Source organism: Triturus cristatus, chromosome 6, assembly GCF_964204655.1.
Source record: "Triturus cristatus chromosome 6, aTriCri1.1, whole genome shotgun sequence".
Classification (NCBI taxonomy): Eukaryota; Metazoa; Chordata; class Amphibia; order Caudata; family Salamandridae; genus Triturus; species Triturus cristatus.
The window spans coordinates 818,681,530-818,697,029 of record NC_140589.1 but is presented as its reverse complement, the minus strand read 5'-3'; positions in this window follow the sequence as shown (position 1 = coordinate 818,697,029).

Below are 15,500 nucleotides of genomic sequence, written 5' to 3'. Positions count from 1 at the left end.
GTGTTTAGTAGGGTGTTTGGATGGACTGGCCTTTCCTTTCAGAGCTTTGTCTCAGATTACAGGTGTGCATAGTAGTCTGTGGAGGTTAATAGGCCTCTCCTGTCAGACCTCTCTCTCAGATGATGGATGTGCGTAGTAGGGTGTGATGAGGGACTTACCACTCCCTTCAAACCTCCCTCAGATGACAAAAGTGAAAGGTAGAGTGTGTAGAGAGAGACTGTCCTCTCTGCTGAGACACCTCTCTTGAACGACGGGTGTACGTAGTAGGGTGTGGAGAATGACAGATCTGTCTTGTGATACCTCTCTCTCAGATGACTGGTGTGCATAGCAGGGTCAGTTCAGAGAGACTGGCCTTTCCGCTGACACCTCTCTCTCAAATGATGGGTGTGTGTAGTAGTGAGTGGAGAGGGACTGTCTTCCCTGCTAATACACCTCTCCCTGATAATGGGTGTGCATAGAAGGGTGCAGGAAGAGACGGTCCTCTACTCACAACTCATACAAAGCTGATGGGCATAAATAGTACAATGTGGTTAACACCATCTCCAGTAATACTCCTTCCTACAGTAGCAAGTGTGCATATTTCAGTGTATTCAAAGATCACCTACTCCTTTCTACTTTTCACGATCCTGCAAGAAAGTCGCAAGATCGTAACATTTTTTGAAAATAGGAATTAACTATTTAATCACCGTGCTTATCTCTTACACACTGCACCACAATATGAATTCCTACAAATAGAGGATAAATAGAACTCATCTACTCCTTTATACCATCCACGATCCCACGAGATCATAACAAATTTATTAAAGACAATACATTTATTATCTTCACAGTAGATATCCCTTAGACACCACCTCTCAAAATCTAGGGGGACAGCATTTCTGCTTCCCCCCTATATAGCTGTCTTACTTAATTTTCACAACACCTCCAATTTTTCACAGTAAAGAGTAATGACGGCCATTTCATATCCAACGTTCCTGCAGCCAGGGAATCAGAGCGCTCGCTCTCGCAGGACTCACTGGAGCCTCTTGCCTTCTTCAAGACCATGAAGGCTCATGGGAGAAATTGGCCTCTTGATCAATCACAGTGCTCAATGTTGAATTTCATGCTCTCGTGGGAGGCTTGTGGGACTCTCGCAAGCTCAACTACAAAAAATAGACAATTATTTTTCACCCTTAATTTCTCAAAAATTACTGAACAAATATACACCTAATCAGAAAATGCACAATCTGCAGAATTTAGCATAATTCCATTCAGCAGTTTGTGCTATAGCCCTGCCTAAAGAAGTCTAAAGAAACTGCATGGGGATTTTACGTTTTGGATCCAACTTTTTTCTCAACTAAAACAGACATATCACCTCAAAACTTTCCAGGAACAAGCTCAGGTGGATGAACTTTTTTTGAAAAGTTTCGTAAAAATTTGTAAAATGGGGTTAAAGTTATTAGCAAACAAAAAAAACACTCTTTCTTTGGAAAAGTAGAGCTAACTGTAACTTCCTAGTGGTGACCCCCCACTAGGTAATGTATATATGTAGTTATAGTTAGGACCTAGTTTCCATAGGAAAAGTTTTTTCATTTGCCAATAACTTTGGGGTTGTTTGATAGATCCTCATGAAATTCTCACAACTAATTTGCCAATCACTTCAGCTGCTGTGTTAAACATTTCAGGGTGATCCATCAAGTAGGGTCTGTGAAAAAGGGGGGGCCCAAAATGTGTTTTCTCCATGTTAATGTGTATAGGAAAATTTAGACAGAGCTACAGCTTTGGGAGAAAGATATCGCTTGGATTATGAAGAGCTCTTTTAGTAATTTGGTGTAAATCCATTCAGTAGGTTTGGAGATATTTAAGAATTTTTTTTAATGTATATCTCAGGATGCAGATGCTCCACAAATCTGACAGATCTCATGATGAGATCTGATTGGCTGCCACCACTTCATTCAGGCAGTTGTGGCACCCATCTTGAGACTCAGGAGTCAGCCCAAGTGCCCCAAAAATTAAATAAATAACAGAAGTGGACCGAGTAGGAATACCTTGACCCTCTAGGCCTGGTGGTGGGGTCTCACAGGGGCCTCAGCTGGGGCCAAAAAGTATATTTTTTAAATGTTATTGCAAATTTGCAGATGATCCACAAATTCACAGTAAAATAACAAAAAAACACACACACTTGTTTTTTTAATATAGCTTTCATCCCCGGTCCCTGCTGACCAATCTGCCGGTAGGTCGATTTCTAAGACTTCATAGGAATTGTAGTGAGCTGACCAGATATAAACATCACGCCAAGAATCCGAGTGAAGAATCACTGGCTAGGAACTACCCTACCCATCTGGTACATGGAGCAGCTAAGAGAGCAGGTAACAACCACAGAGCGCTCCTTGAGTCTGTTGAGAAACCAGAAAATAAGAGAATGGTCCTTGTCACTACCTTTAACAATTTGACTGACAATATCAAAAAAGCCATCAATACATCCTGGCATATCTTGAATTCAGGGTCACTGACTTTGGAGAGACCATTATTTGCCCTGAAAAGGAGTATTAATCTTCGAGATTTACTAGTATATACGAGACCCAGACTGATACAGCAGGGGGTTAGACAGAGCACTTTGTGGGGTACCTCCCCGGTGACAGGACAATTTCCATGTGGCACTTGTTCTGTTTGCCCTTTTGCTAAACATGTGACTCAATTGGACATGGGTTTAAAATCGCCTTGGATACGGAATTCCCATACTAATTGTTACACAAGCGGAGTGATCTATATGATCACTTTCCCGTGTTTATTAGTATACATTGGGTAGACTACCCGTAAAGTAAAACAGAATGGCTGAACACCGGAGTGCCTTTAGGTTCAAGAAATCTAATACATGGATGATTGACAAGACACTATATCAAAAAAGGTCACACAGAAGATGAATTTGCATGGGTCATTATTGATAAGCCCAAATATTAATATAGGGCCATTTGACCGAGTGCTTTTCCGGCGTGAACAAAGATGGGTGTTCCGCATGAAAAGCCATGTAACAGGATTAAATGAGGACATCCCTTGGTGCTCTCTGTAAAATACTACATACAGAGATCACATACTATGTACAATCTAAAGCTGCTCTGACATTAAAGAACTCTGCGGCAATATATTCATTAAGATATTAAGATATACAGTATATAGCTGTTATACATACTTTTGCTAATTATGTTCTTCAAGCACTCTTGATAGATTTATAAGGGTTCACAACCGATTTATAAACCTGGGTGATTGTCCCCGAACTAAAATTCCCATGTCTTATTGTAGTCTTTGCATAACATATTGAACTACAATTCCATGATTTTTGTAGTTTTTTGTCACATTATAAGGGAGAACATCTAAATATTTCCAGGGGTCGACAATCTCTTTAATATGATTCTAGTTATGGGTTATGCAGGCCCTAATGTTTATTATTGAGGGATGTGATAGTTATAAGGTTTGGAAGTTGTTCTGAGCTTAGCGGAAGAAGTCCCTCCTGAAGAGTTGGAACTACAACAGAGTCCATGTGACATTTCAAGCAGAACCGGAAATGACTTTACTTCCAGTGCATAACGCTCAGATGCGGCACAGTGATAAATGCAGAAGCGCTCTACCTCCTGTTCCCTTTCGGCCTGTATGCCTTAGTTTGGAGTTGCCAGAAAGTAGGTAAGAGCGCTGCCGCATATACCATAACCTGCGTGTGAGTGATATATGGATTTCATGCTGCTCCGACATTTAGGCGGACTGTTGTGTGATGGGGTGGTCTCTCTAACTATGCCCATATCTCTTTGGTTTTAACTGTGCCCGTATGGATTCTGAAAAGATTTTCTGTTCGCTGTAACTGTGTCCATAGGGATTTTGAGGAATATTGGTGTTTTGTAATATAGACTATTATACTGTGTGATGGGGATAAAACATTATGGCCCCTATTTGGATTCATTAGGGTGTCAGAGGATATGGGCCCTGAGACTTGCTAAGAGACTATGTATAGAAGAGAAGAAAAATACATATTTTTAAGATTATTGGCATGGGTGTGTTTTTAATTATTTGGGAGCGCCACATTTTAGATTCTTGCAACTCAAACATACAGGACCATTGTTAGAAATGGGATTAATGGTTGGCTAGGGCTTGCGCCAAAGCCAGGCAGAAACCACCACTCTAAGTCAGGGCTGGGGAGTTACACGCCGAAGATAACCCCTGCTCACCCCCTTGGTAGCTTGGCACGAGCAGTCAGGCTTATCCCGGAGGCAATGTGTAAAGCGTTTGCACGCGCACACAGCAACAACACCCTAGGCCCACCACAAAAGAAACTCCACACAAGGTTATATATAAAAAAATAGCCTTTGTATTATAATAAACACATTAGATGATAATCACATAATTTACACTGTGCCAACTGGCACTGGGCAGAATTTTACAAGGGACTATTAACACGGGACAGGGCCACATGGAGCACTGTCAGAATCAGCACAAATCACCAATTGTAAATGTAGAACATATACTATCTGTAACACAAATTATCACTGTAGAGCACAACCAGTAACTACTGGCGCAATAATGACCTCAGCGTCATCACACTAGAATCAGGTATAAAACCTATCCTGCATACATCACAGGGGCATAAACACATTATGCAATTTCTCATTAGTCTAACGCATTAGACTTAACCTCCTAAGTATAACTACACTAGGGGCGTACATCACAAAGGGAAGTATAATCTCCCTAACATCAACCTAAACAGGTAAAACAACCTCCTATGCAGAAATCCTATCTAGAGGTATAAAACACAGGGTGCGCAAAACATACTACACACAGTACATTTCATAACACCCAACGCATTAGTATATAAAGCACAATAACACCTAAATCACATTAGGGTCCAGGTTGCGCCAGAAACTAAACGTAGCAGCTGTCACTAAGTGCTGCGCAGCTGTGGAGGAAAAGATGGGGGCGAAGGAGTGCATCTCACTCCTGAGTCCAAGGCATGTCCCCTAAAATAAAGCAAGGCCTAAACGGTGCAGCTGGCACTAATTGTGGCGCAGCTGGGAGGACCAAAGGTTGGCCCTGGGCACCCCCGTGCCCTTTAAACAACTATGCCCAAGTTGGAGCCACACAGGCCTCTAAAACCATCCTGGCCGCAACTAAAGTCCCAGCTGCCCTCTAGCAAGCGGGGCAGCTGTGGGGGGGGTGGCCACACAACCGGGGGAAAAAGCCTGGGCCCCTCTGGGCCCGTCTAAAATGAATGCGCCCATCGTTGGAGCCATAGGGGGCTCGAGAAACAATAGTGCCCATCGTTGGAGCCACGTAGGCTCTGAAAGTCTTTGTGCCCACGTTGGAGCCACGGGGCTCTTAAAATAGACATGCCCCCGTTGGAGCGGCCCGCTGCCATGCGGGGCCGCTCTGACCCTGCCTCTAACCACCCGGACTCACTCAGACCACTCACTGGCTGGGGGGGCGGAGGCAGGACTCGGACTCTTCTCCTTTTTCACCCGGGCCCCCTCCTGGGACCCGGGACTCCTGCGGGCAAAGGCGGGGCTCTCCCTGGCACAGGGGAGCCCCGCTGAATGGCTGCATCACTTCCCCGCCTTCACCCGGGCCCCCTCCTGGGACCCGGGACTCTCGGAACATGCGCGGGGCTCTCTCCACTCATGGGAGCCCCGCGAGGCCTCACAGTCTTCCGGTCCGTCTTCTCTTCGGCGGGCGGGGCTTCCGGACTCCAGGGAGGCCCCGCCCAGGTCACAGGCAATCTCTGCCTGACTTCCGGAGCGGCCGCCGCGGTGATTCACGATCTCAGCAGCATTTGCGGGGTGGGCACCTGCGTCTTTCAAAAAGAATACAAACAAGCTGCCATGCGGGGTGGGCACCCGCAATTATAATATAAAAACAAGCGGGGTGGGCACCCGCAGTATCAGAGCAACGCGGGGTGGGCACCCACAGTAAATACACAAATAAGCGGGTTGGGCACCCGCGAGGCCGGCATCATGGGGGAATCCCTAGTTTGGGGATTCCCTCTCCCTCTCTCAGCAGCGCGACGCTGCACAGCCCCAGCTCCTCTCTCTGGGGGAATTAGAATAAAGTGCTCCCCAGGCGCTATGTTCAGGACCAGCACAAAGTCCTTGATAGATCAAGAAAACAGCAAAAAGGTCCTACAAAGTCCATCAGGCATCCAGGGGCTGGGCAGGGCCCAGGGAGGCAAGCCTTCCCCTGGGCCCCAGCAGCAGCACGCCCCTGGCAGATTCAAGTCAGAACGAGAACATTTTCATGGGGTCACAGCCCCTCTTTTATACACCAAATCCTTTGTCTCCAAAGGTGCAGGGAAGGGGCGAACCAGATGCAACTGGTTCCTGAGCACTTTGTTTTGCTCAGCCCCTCTCCCTATTCACAGGACAGGCCAGGGACATTCAACGTACCACAGGGGGTGGAGCCAGCATTGTGTGGGGAAAGCCCAGCCCTATTCAGGTCCCAGGTGTACTCCTCCCTGCCATCAACATGCAGATCTCCCCACCCACCACCGGGGCAGACCCATCCTGACTCCTGGAGACAGACACACCAGCCAATCACAAGCCAGACAGTCACTGCACATTTATGTCAGCGTCTAGAAGTGGCACTTGTACACTAGCCACAGTAGCGCCGCACACATCATCGCTCAGCATTTAATCTCACGAGTTCGCACATACCAAACTCGACCCTGCACTCCCAACGCATCAGGAACTACCATGGACACACACTCTCCCCATGCATTCCTATCGGAGGGCAGGTCAGTCTCATTCAATGTAACCCAGAGCGCTCGCACTTTCCACTGGGACACAGTTTGAAAGCACCTAGAGGCATAAAACCACTAGTACAACATAGGAAAAAGGCTAAGATAATGCAAAAAGTTCTAGGGGTGAACTTGCCAGAAGGGCCAAGTCCAACAACCATCTAAAGGATGAAGTAGACGATCATTTTGAGACTGGTGAGAGGAAATAAAAACAATATATTCCTACTCCCACGTGTGCAGTAAGGTGGATGATGCACTGGTTTTCTATATACACTGGAGTGGTACCATGGATGGTAAAAATTCCTCCTTTTTGAACTTGTTGTGAGATTATAGTGAGGAAATAGCATTGAAAACAGCAGAAATTCAGTAAAAAAATCAAAGGATACAGGGACATTATAGTTCAGAAATAGAATTTAAAAAACCTTCTAACCACTAAAAAAACAAAGCTTACAGAGACGTCATAGTTAGGTTTAGAGTTTACGCATACAAAACCATAGAAATTCATCAGTTAGGGCTATCTCAAATAACTATAACTCACGCCCTCAGGTAACTACAACTTGCACCCTCACCATGCACAGCTAATTACCCCACATATTACATCACTCATGACATCTTCTATGACATAATTGACAATATCACTGCTGCATTTGTTGCAAAATTATTGATGAGAAAACTGTGCAACAAACATTGAGGAAAATGCATGCATTGGGAGTTATAGTTACTATTCTAACTCCAGTCTAATGAACATTGATGAAAGTTCATACATTAAGTGAGGGAGTGTCAGATTTACTATTCTGTCTCTATTCTAACATACATTGAAGAAAGTATATACATTGAGGGAGGGTCAGATTTACTATTGTAACTGCATCCTAAGAATCACAAGGCAAATGTGCACACATTGGTACATGCCAGATTTACTACTCTAACTCTAATATAATGATAACTGGAGAAAGTGCATATACTTGGGGAGGGGGAGGTCACATTCAATAGCCCCAAATAATACTATGTCCCTCAAAAATATATAAAAAGAATAATATATTTAATAGTAATATCATTAAAATATAATATTTTTTCACAATTCTAACATATAAATTAATAAAATAATAAAAGAAATCTTAAAATAAACAGTGCACCTCAAACCCATCAACTGCTGCACTACACTACTTTAGCCTTGTGTGAACAACCTCATTTGCTTTGTGGATACTGAAGAAGGGTGACTGATAGGACTGTGGCACTCACTTGACAGTAACACACTATATTAGTAAAGCCAAGTCATGTGCTGCGGTTCTTTAAACACAAGGGAAATATCACCCGGCTTCCCCAGTTTAACCACAAGGTTGAGTCAACAATTATACAGCCTCAAGCACATGCACATAAACAAATAACAATCCAATGATAGATCTTCAAGCTTTAAATATTCTTTTGTGGTTGATTTTGACCTCTTGGCCAGCCTCTTTTAGCCGAAACGTGTTTCGTCGCATTTGGCATCATGCCATACGACTTCTTCAGGTCTAAAATTAAAAAATAATAATAATCTTGTTTGTGATGGTGTATCCTTTCGCTGACTTCTAAACCAGGCCCTAAGTTTACCTTTGAACATCAGGCCCAATGTGTCTAACAGAGTCGCACACACAAGATCTCATAATCGTAAATAATTACTAAACCACATGGAATAGAGGTACCACAAAGTAAGTAAAAACAGTGAAAGATTAGTGGAAATTTGCAAATTATTAGTCTAATTATTGTTAATGGAGGGCAACTAAAAATAAGTAATTGTTTGTGAGCATAATCCTCCGTGTATAACAGAAACTGAATTAAGATATATACTGCAAGAATAGAGGGAAGGTGGTAACAGCTGTCAACAGCCTTCTGGCACAATTTCAAGAATCCAAAATCAAAAATTACAATCCTCATAAAATAATTATCAATTTAGAGAAAGCAATGATTTGTACACATCAAAAAAGATATCCAAATACAGTCATTCAAGGCTGTTACTACCAATTTAATCAAAGTAGCTGGAAACTGCTGAAAAAATCAGCACATAGGGCCTAATTCACAAATTACACTTTGTAGTATGTTTTGTAGTATTACAGAAGTATTACAAAGCTTACTCTAAAGTGTTAATCACAACTGCAAATTTGTAGTGACTTACACGTTTGAGGAAGTTTACTAATTCTCGAATTCACAAATGTGACTTTTGTAGTAAGTCTCTCCTGCCATTATTTTCTATGCAAGGGTGTTGAAGTACCAGTGGTTGGCTGTGTGTAGTGCCAGAATTACTTCAAAAGTTTCCACAAAAGTGTAAATTACTAATAAAGTACAGTTTGTGAAAATTGAAAATTAGTAAACGTACTCAAAAGTGTAAGTTGCTTTGTGAATGAGGGTCTAAGGGGCTGATTAGGATGGTGGCGTATCATAAACGGGATCGTCCGACATGCTGTCAGTGGTCCAATAAGAGGCATTACAATGCGACCGCCACCACGGCGGTCGCAAAGCCTATGTTTTGCATTGCAGCGGTTGCTGCACCCGATGCATTGAAAAATAGGGACACCTGACATATCCGTGCACTACATGGCAGGCACCATGCGGTGCCTGCCACATGGTGCAGGGATATGTAGGGGGCCCCCAGTGACCACAGCTTAGGGCAGGGGAGAATGGGGCCTGCTTCCTGCCTGCCTGCCTATGGCAGTTTAACTGCCATGGACAGGCAGGCAGGCAGAAAGGGACATCATAATCCCTACGGCGGTGCCTGGTAGGCACCGCCACCATTGTAGGGATATGATTCCCCTTTGCCGGTCCGACGGCTCCTTGAACCCATCGGAATCGTTGCAGTCGGTCCTTCCGACCACCAACAAAATGCCCACCATTGTAATATGGTGGGCGTGAAACCTCCTTACAATGGCGGTGAGACCGCCACCGAAAGGCTGTCTGTGGCGGTCTCACCACCATCGTAATCAGGCCCTAAGTATGGAGAACGCTACAAATGTTGAACTTCCCCATAAAATGAAAGAGCTTATTGCTGTAGCATACATCCCTGAAGTCGAAGCAGGAAAACAGTACAATCTACTGATGAATCAACTTACAAGATAGGAAAAAAAATAATCTCCCCTAGTGGACTACTTGAAGATATTTGGGTTGAAAGGCTGCACTGTTTTGGGCACAGACACCAACCTATGTATCATATAACATGGTAGAACTTTTATGACAGTACCATGGCACATCAGGAAAAACCCAACAACACAGTGGAAGGGTGGCAGAATTACTACCCAGGGGCCCTAAAATGAAGCTACCCCACACTATACCAAGTTTTAGAAATTTAATAAAAAGAAGAAGGCTACCAAGAACTAATAATGGAACAATCATCAACCCAACTAAAACCCAAAGTCGCAAAGCAAACTAAAGAAATGCACAGCATGCTACAATCTATAGTGCAACTCTTTGCATACAAACAAGGCCAACCATATCTGGACTCTATTACAAGAACCCTACTCTAAACAAATTAATAAGAAAACACCAAAAACAACCCTAACAAACCTAAAAATAAAGAAAATTTTATTTGTTTACTAATTTTTATTTGAAATGTTTTACTATACAATAATAAATTGAGAATACAAATTTTAAATTATCCAACAAAATTAAATAGTAAGAAACGAATGAAATAAAAGATATTGAACACATTATCAAAATATGAATCGCATAGCACATCTATTCCGACTCCAATCTAAGCCTCAATGGCGAAATAATTGGGTTTTGAAAGAATACATTTATTAACCCCACTCCAGTCTAAGCCCCATTGGGGAAAGTGTTGGACTTGGGGGGGTAACTATTCCCACTCCAATCTAAGGCACAGTGCGGAATGTGTTGGATTCTAAGTAGAATAGCATTACTAATACTACTCCAATCTAAGGCACATTGTTGAATGCCTTGGGCTTTAAGGGGAATGGGTTACTATTGCCACTCCTATATAAGGAACAATGGGGGTAAGCATTGGATTTTGAGGGGAGTAGATTTACTGTTCCTACATCAGTTCAAGCCACATTGTGGAAAGCACTGGATTTTGAGTGGAATAGACTTACCATTCCCCACTTCAGTCTAAGACATACTGGGGAAAGCATTGAACTTTAAGAAAGCTTGATCCAATATGCTTATTATGATGAAAACCATATATTTAAAATAATATAATCTTACACTCTATAACAAAAACAATTGCAATTTCATGCAAAATATATAAATAAACAAAAAGTAAAATAAACAAAAGAATAAATACCATGAAATTGTAAAAACAATCTATAAACTGAATACAATTACAACCATTAAAAAAATGAAAACAAATCATTAAATGAACAACTTCAGAACATAAATACAAATTGTAAAAATTCAAACTTTACTAAATTTACATGTAAAATTAAAAAATAGTAATAACTTATTATTTACTTAAAATCAAAATATTTTTTTTATCAAAGTTAAAATATTACCTGTGAAAAGATATATACCAAATCAAAATAAAAACAAGTGATGTACACATATTTTGAATTAATAATAATCATGAAGTTTTAAAACAAATGAATTAAACAAATATAAATATTTACATTTAAAAAGATACAAATTAATTGAAAAAGTGCAATTAATATTGTTACATCTAGGTTTCCTTCTATGCATCTTCCCTGTTTCTCTGCCTCTGCTGCTCAGCCAGTGTGAACATGTTGGGTAGAAGGTTGGTGTGGATGGTGATGGAATGGAATGTGTGCATTGCTGTGTGAGAGAGTGTCAGTTGGATCATGGGCTGAGCAGCAGGGAGGCTGCTCCTGGTGGGGCTATTTACATCTGTATTTCTGAGCTTACTGGAAGACCAACTTAAGTTCTAACAACAATAAACGTATTCATTTGTAAACTAACTACATCTACTGGAACTCCTCCTTACATCATAACATAAACTGGCGACGAGTTGGATATTTTTCTTCAGAAACTACGCTTGCGGATCTACTTTAAGCTTCTACTACTGAAATTTTTACTTAAGTTACTATCTAATACCAACCTACCTAAGGATTCTAAGCCTTGCTGAACCACCAGAATCACCGGACAGCTCATAGACAAGGCGTATGCTTCCTGCTACTGGTTACATGTGCAGCAGCGGTTTCTGATGGACTGGCAAAGTTGCATTTTAGTACCATACACCTGGCATCTCACACAGATTTTGTTTGAAACCTGGTGCCGTTTCAACTCTCTACACTCCCTCTGGATAGTGATGGCATTTCCTGCTTTACTTCTGGAAAATGTTTTCAATCTTGGTGAATGTTGCCTTCAACATGCCTACTTCGTATGGATGTGGACTTTGACCAGGTGCCGCTCCACCCCCTGCTTGCTGATGGTGTTGGCTCAAGGAATGGGAGTGGGAAAGAGGTGCTCTCATTCTTTTGTGGTGATGACAAAATTTGTGAGTTGCATTTCTATTGGTGTGAATTTGCTGCTTTGGGTTCATTTTACTGCATTTGTTTCAAGTTGCTCAGTGCGCGCACACTTACAGTTAGCGGCCTGCGTCATTCAAATGGTCCGTGAGGAGTCCATGGTTGCTGAGCACGCACTCCTTCACATGACGGTACTGTCAGATGATCCTTGCTTCCTTCTGCTTCCAGTCTGGCACATTAGTATTCCAGCCGCTCACAGATGCTTTTCATCCTGGCGTGCCTAGAGCCATCCGGCGTGCGTCATCTCTACATGCCGCCATTTTCATTGGAGCGATCTTTCCTGCTCCGGTCCGGATTTTTCCCTGTGGCTTTCTATCCGGCGTCCGTGGAGCCAGATGGGTGTTAAAATGTGTTTTTGGCATATCGTATTCCTCTCTACAACCCTACCGCCATTTGAACTCAGAGACGCTATGCAGGTTACATTGCTGTGTTACTCTTTCTTCACGACAATGTATTGAACTTCAGGCTATGCTTCGGGATCGAAGCAACGGTGTTTTACTATTATCTCTTGGCTTCCCCTATCAACAACATCATAATTGTTATTCTAAGCGTTATCTTTGTATAGGTTTATTTTTTCGTCTGCTGATTTTTCATTCTAGGTCACATCGTCATTTCAGATCTCATTGTGTAAGTGTCCTCTTTAAATGATGTGGTCTGTCAAGAGTTTGATTTATTTTTTCATTCTGCTTCTCTTAGCACCGACACTTGGTTTTCTGTTATTTGGCATATCACCTATGTAATGTACCAGTTCCCTAATGACTGAATGTCCTATGCTGATTTATTTTTGAGTAGTACTGCCATTATATTCAGGATGTTTGCTTTTGATAATTGATTATATTCCTGTTTCATTTATTAATGCTATGTGTGCTTTACCATATTGCCATTACTTTCTATGGTGCTGTTTGTTTGAATATTTCATGGCATGCAGGTTTTCAAGCTTTTTCTTTCCTGTCTGTATCCCGGATGTGGAACATTCTCTTTTTGGTTGTCATGTGTATTCTTCTTATCTTCTGCTACATTATAAGATTTCCATTTACAGTGTACTCTTTTTCCATTGTGCGCAAGTTGTTGCGCATGTATTCCCCTTGCGTTTTTCTCATGTGTGGTCTTACTTGAGGTGTGACTGCACTTTTGATTTTCTGTGTGGTGCAGTCCACCCAGATCAGATCTTTCTTTGTGTTTGGTGTTTGGGGATTCACTATTTTGCTGTTGTTTTCTGTTAATTGTCACTGCTTATATACACCCTTTAGGGGCGTAGTTCTGATTCACTCTAGTGGGGTGCAGTTCACCCATTTCTTTGTTTATTGCTTGGTATTTCAAAGGTGGGGTGTTTTTTCACCCATTTCCAAACTTTTCACTAGATGCTCTTCTCCAGGGATGATGTGTTGGGTGTAAGCCACCCGTTGCTTGCTTTCTAACTGGGTGTAAGTCACCCATTGCTTCTTTGTGTTCTTTCTTCCTTTGCCGTGTTCTGTGTTTCTCTCTTCTTCTCCACCAGCCTGGCCAGCTGGTGTGGTTGTTGTGGTAACTTGGAGCATTTTTGCTTTTGGTTTATGTATTTGTATTCAAAATTTCCATTTTCATATTTTGTTCAACTTAGTTATATTCATTTTCTTCTCCATAACTGCGATATTTCTATTTATATTTTCTTTTGTTTTCTTATTTACTTCTTCCGCTTTCCATATGTTAGTATATTTATGCATGGTCACTATCCTAGTGCTTTGCATTTCTTATGTAATGTTGTTTGCAATTTTACATTTGCTATATTTTCTCTTGCAAGTTTCTTATGTATGTTGCTACTTATATTCTCTATTGTTTTTGTGTATTTAGAACAGGGGGAAGGTGTGTTATATCTAGGTTTCCTTCTATGCATCTTCCCTGTTTCTCTCCCTCTGCTGCTCAGTCAGTGTGAATGTGTTGGATAGAATGTTGGTGTGGTTGATGATGTAATGGAATGTGTGCATTGCTGTGTGAGAGAGTATCAGTTGGATCATGGGCTGAGCAGCAGGGAGGCTGCTCCTGCTGGGGCTATTTACATCTGTACTTCTGAACTTACTGGAAGACCAACTTAACTTCTAAGAACAATAAACTTATTCATTTGTAACCTAACTACGTCTACTGGAACTCTTCCTTACATCATAACAAATATTTAAAACAAAATCTAAAACAAATCGTTTTAAATATGATAGTAAATTTTCTAAAGAACAAGCAATATGAAAAATTACACTCCCAATTCCCCCCAAAAGATTTCTAAAACATTTCACAAAAATAAAACAATATATCAAAAATATCAAATTACACCACGCCGGACCCTCCTCCATTAACCACAGCTTGACCTTCCACCAGCCGACCAGACAACTCCAATCCACCTCCCTCACCCTTGCACATGTCCCCCCCACCTCGCCCCAAATCCTGGAACGACCTCCCATTCCACCTCTGCATCTCCCCCTTACTCGCCGATTTCAGGAAAGGACTCAAGACCTGGCTCTTCAACTGACTCCCAACATCCTTAGCGCCTACATACTCCCTCCTGGAGTGATAAGCCAGTGCTATACAAATGCTGACTGATTGATTGATTGATTGAAATGAAACAAAATCACCACAAACAACCTCATTTTTAAAACACAATTAAAAAAATCTCCCCACCCTTATTGCCTATAACCCACACACGCCATTACTAAAAATCTAAAATAATTTTAAAAAATCCTAAAAATAATTTAAAAATAATTTAAAGAAAACAGAGCATTAACCAACAATAATTACACAACTGCTATTACTATTGCCCTTTATGCCCACTGGGATGTAGGGCAGAAATTAAGACATCCACACATACTGTATATGGTGATATTTTAAACCATGACTTTCATAACAAAAATCTAGAGCAAAACCCTGAAAAAATGATATTCTTATCTGCAATATTACATTTCACATTATTTCTGACATCTGAATAATATTGTAGTGATAGGCTTCCCTTTAATATGGTACAAATCTTTGAACTCAATTGAAAACTGCTCCGAGTGAGTGGAGACCTTTTGAATTCCACCTGTGCCACATCTGATCTAAGAGCTATAGACATTATATCATCTTCTAGAAGTGCCATAGTGTGGGGGTTGGAAGAGTTCTCCTGTTGGACAGCTTCTATACTCGTAAATGATTTGATGAATCAGCAGTAATGAATAATAAAGCTGCACTGCTACAACCCCTAAGTTAAAATTATGTTGGGATATACTTTGCCATCACAGTTTTATATGGTGCCTAATTTATATGATAATCCTACCATGCCA